This window comes from Oncorhynchus kisutch, unplaced genomic scaffold (genome assembly GCF_002021735.2).
Source record: "Oncorhynchus kisutch isolate 150728-3 unplaced genomic scaffold, Okis_V2 scaffold1442, whole genome shotgun sequence".
NCBI lineage: Eukaryota > Metazoa > Chordata > Actinopteri > Salmoniformes > Salmonidae > Oncorhynchus > Oncorhynchus kisutch.
Genome location: NW_022263387.1, coordinates 30001 through 35000, shown reverse-complemented (window position 1 = coordinate 35000; position 5000 = coordinate 30001). Strand labels below are relative to the sequence as shown.

The following is a 5000-nucleotide window of genomic DNA, read 5'->3' as shown; positions in this document are numbered from 1 at the left end:
TCCCATCTCTCTCTCTCTATCTTTACCATCTCTCTCTATCTTTACCATCTCTNTATCTTACCATCTCTCTCTATCTTTACCATCTCTACTTCCATCTCTCTCTCTATCTTTACCATCTCTACTTCCATCTCTCTCTATCTTTACCATCTCTCTCTATCTTTACCATCTCTCTCTATCTTTACCATCTCTCTCTATCTTTACCATCTCTACTTCCATCTCTCTCTCTCTATCTTTACCATCTCTACTCCCATCTCTCTCTATCTTTACCATCTCTCTCTATCTTTACCATCTCTACTCCCATCTCTCTCTCTATCTTTACCATCTCTACTCCCATCTCTCTCTCTCTATCTTTACCATCTCTCTCTATCTTTACCATCTCTCTCTATCTTTACCATCTCTACTTCCATCTCTCTCTCTCTATCTTTACCATCTCTCTCTATCTTTACCATCTCTACTCCCATCTCTCTATCTCTCTCTCTCTCTCTCTCTCTCTCTCTATCTTTACCATCTCTACTCCCATCTCTCTCTCTATCTTTACCATCTCTATTCCCATCTCTCTCTCTCTCTCTCTCTCTCTCTCTATCTTTACCATCTCTACTCCCATCTCTCTCTCTATCTTTACCATCTCTCTCTATCTTTACCATCTCTCTCTATCTTTACCATCTCTCTCATCTTACCATCTCTCTTATCTTTACCATCTCTACTTCCATCTCTCTTTCTCTCTATCTTACCATCTCTACTCCCATCTCTTCTCTATCTTACCATCCTCTCTATCTTACCATCTCTCTACTTACCATCTCTCTCTTCTCTATCTTCATCTCTCTCTATCTTTACCATCTCTACTTCCATCTCTCTCTCTCTATCTTTACCATCTCTCTCTATCTTTACCATCTCTACTCCCATCTCTCTCTCTCTCTATCTTTACCATCTCTCTATCTTTACCATCTCTACTCCCATCTCTATCTCTATCATTACCATCTCTCTCTATCTTTACCATCTCTACTCCCATCTCTTCTCTCTATCTTTACCATCTCTACTCCATCTCTCTCTATCTTACCATCTCTCTCTATCTTACCATCTCTACTCCATCTCTCTTCTCTATCTTTACCATCTCTACTCCCATCTCTCTCTCTCTATCTTTACCATCTCTCTCTATCTTTACCATCTCTACTTCCATCTCTCTCTCTCTATCTTTACCATCTCTACTCCCATCTCTCTCTCTCTATCTTTACCATCTCTACTCCCATCTCTCTCTCTCTCTATCTTTACCATCTCTATCTATCTTTACCATCTCTACTTCCATCGCTCTCTCTCTATCTTTACCATCTCTCTCTATCTTTACCATCTCTACTCCCATCTCTCTCTCTCTATCTTTACCATCTCTACTCCCATCTCTCTCTCTCTATCTTTACCATCTCTCTCTATCTTTACCATCTCTACTCCCATCTCTCTCTATCTATCTTTACCATCTCTACTCCCATCTCTCTCTCTATCTTTACCATCTCTCTCTATCTTTACCATCTCTACTTCCATCTCTATCTCTCTCTCTCTCTCTATCTTTACCATCTCTCTCTATCTTTACCATCTCTACTCCCATCTCTCTCTCTCTATCTTTACCATCTCTCTCTATCTTTACCATCTCTACTTCCATCTCTCTCTCTCTCTATCTTTACCATCTCTACTCCCATCTCTCTCTCTATCTTTACCATCTCTCTCTATCTTTACCATCTCTACTTCCATCTCTCTCTCTCTATCTTTACCATCTCTCTCTATCTTTACCATCTCTACTCCCATCTCTCTCTCTCTATCTTTACCATCTCTCTCTATCTTTACCATCTCTACTTCCATCCTCTCTCTCTATCTTTCATCTCTCTCTATCTTTACCATCTCTACTCCCATCTCTCTCTCTCTCTATCTTTACCATCTCTCTCTATCTTTACCATCTCTACTTCCATCTCTCTCTCTCTATCTTTACCATCTCTCTCTATCTTTACCATCTCTACTCCCATCTCTCTCTCTCTCTATCTTTACCATCTCTCTCTATCTTTACCATCTCTACTCCCATCTCTATCTCTATCTTTACCATCTCTCTCTATCTTTACCATCTCTACTCCCATCTCTCTCTCTATCTTTACCATCTCTACTCCCATCTCTCTCTCTATCTTTACCATCTCTACTTCCATCTCTCTCTCTCTATCTTTACCATCTCTACTTCCATCTCTCTCTATCTTTACCATCTCTCTCTATCTTTACCATCTCTATTCCCATCTCTCTCTCTCTATCTTTACCATCTCTCTCTATCTTTACCATCTCTACTCCCATCTCTCTCTCTCTCTATCTTTACCATCTCTCTCTATCTTTACCATCTCTACTCCCATCTCTCTCTATCTATCTTTACCATCTCTACTCCCATCTCTCTCTCTATCTTTACCATCTCTCTCTATCTTTACCATCTCTACTTCCATCTCTATCTCTCTCTCTCTCTCTATCTTTACCATCTCTCTCTATCTTTACCATCTCTACTCCCATCTCTCTCTCTCTCTCTCTCTATCTTTACCATCTCTACTCCCATCTCTCTCTCTATCTTTACCATCTCTACTCCCATCTCTATCTCTCTCTCTCTCTCTATCTTTACCATCTCTACTCCCATCTCTCTCTCTATCTTTACCATCTCTACTCCCATCTCTCTCTCTCTATCTTTACCATCTCTACTCCTATCTCTCTCTCTATCTTTACCATCTCTACTCCCATCTCTCTCTCTGTGTCTTTACCATCTCTACTCCCATCTCTCTCTATCTTTACCATCTCTACTCCCATCTCTCTCTCTCTATCTTTACCATCTCTACTCCCATCTCTCTCTCTATCTTTACCATCTCTACTCCCATCTATCTCTCTCTATCTCTCTCTATCTTTACCATCTCTACTCCCATCTCTCTCTCTTTCTTTACCATCTCCCTCTATCTTTACCATCTCTACTCCCATCTCTCTCTCTCTATCTTTACCATCTCTACTCCTATCTCTCTCTCTCTATCTTTACCATCTCTACTCCCATCTCTCTCTCTCTATCTTTACCATCTCTACTCCCATCTCTCTCTCTATCTTTACCATCTCTACTCCCATCTCTCTCTCTATCTTTACCATCTCTACTCCCATCTATCTCTCTCTATCTCTCTCTATCTTTACCATCTCTACTCCCATCTCTCTCTCTTTCTTTACCATCTCTCTCTATCTTTACCATCTCTACTCCCATCTCTCTCTCTATCTTTACCATCTCTACTCCCATCTCTCTCTCTCTATCTTTACCATCTCTACTCCCATCTCTCCCTCTATCTTTACCATCTCTACTCCCATCTCTCTCTCTATCTTTACCATCTCTACTCCCATCTCCCTCTCTCTCTCTCTATCTTTACCATCTATACTCCCATCTCCCTCTCTCTCTCTATCTTTATCACCTCTCTCTCTATCTTTCACCTCTACATCCATCTCTCTCTATCTTTACCATCTCTACTCCCATCTCCCTCTCTCTATCTTTCACCTCTACATCCATCGCTCTCTATCTTTACATCTCTCCCTCCATCTCTCTCTGTCTTTCACATCTCTTCATCCTATTTCTCCCTCCATCTCTCTCTCATCTCTTTCTCCATCTCTGTCTTAATATTTCGCTCCATCTCTCTCCATTTCTTCATATCTCCCGCCATCTCTCGCTCCACCTCTCTCCATCTCCCTATCCATCTCTCTCTCATCTCTCTCCATCTCCCTTTCCATCTCTCCCTCAATCTCTCCTCCATCTCTCCCAACATATCTCCCTCCATCTCTCCTCCATCTCTCCCTCCATCTCTCGTTCCATATCTCCCTCCAACTCTCTTTCCTTCTCTCCCTCCATCTCTCTCGTAGTGAGATGAGTCACATGTGCCGTCCTCTCCCATCATGCATGATGTTTTTACCCAGAGTGCCCTAGGGCCCGGCTCATCTGTCAGTTGTCACATATGATCTCATAAGGACTACAGCTGGGTTCACCACACACACACACACACACACACATACACACGCATGCAAGTATGCACACACACACACACACACACACACACACGCATGAATGCTCACTCACACACATCTTATACACAGACATCAGGACAGTATGAATGCTGACTCACACACACATCTTATACACAGACATCAGGAGATGTTGAGCCGAAGTTGCTTCAATAGACTGTCAGAATAGAATGTCAGAATAGAATGTTACAATAGATTGTTACAATAGATTGTTACAATAGAATGTTACAACAGAATGTCACAATAAAATGAATAAAATTTTTTATTCTAACATACTATTCTAACATTCTATTCTAACATTCTATTCTGACATACTATTGCAACATTTTATTCTAAAATTATATTCTAACATTCTATTTTGACATTCTATTGCAACATTTATTTTCTAAAATTCTATTCTAACATTCTATTCTGACATTTTATTCTGACATTCTATTGTAACATTCTATTGTAACATTTTATTCTAACATTTTATTCTAACATTCTATAGTAACATTATATAGTAACATTCTGTTGCAACATTATATTGTAACATTCTACTGTAATATTATATTGTAATATTATATTGTAACATTATATTGTAACATTATATTGTAACATTATATTCTAGCATTCTATTCTGACATTATATTGTAACATTCAACTGTAACATTATATTCTAACATTCTACTGTAATATTCTATTGTAACATTATTTTGTAACATTATATTCTAGCATTCTATTCTGACATTCGACTGTAACATTCTATTCTAACATTCTATTCTAACATTTTTTTCAAATATTCTATTCTGACATTCTACTGTAACATTCCATTCTGACATTCTACTGTAACATTCTATTCTAACATTTTATTCTGACATTCTATTGTAACATTCTATTGTAACATTCTACTGTAACATGATATTCTAACATGATATTCTAACGTTATACTGTAACATTCTATTGTA

At 38.9% G+C, this 5000-nt stretch overlaps 1 protein-coding gene across 1 annotated transcript in view; it reads right to left on the bottom strand.

The window, feature by feature from the left end:
* LOC116366323 (bone morphogenetic protein 1) overlaps positions 1-5000 on the bottom strand; it is a 45858-nt gene that overhangs the window by 22512 nt on the left and 18346 nt on the right. The gene's annotated exons all lie outside the window — the stretch shown is intronic.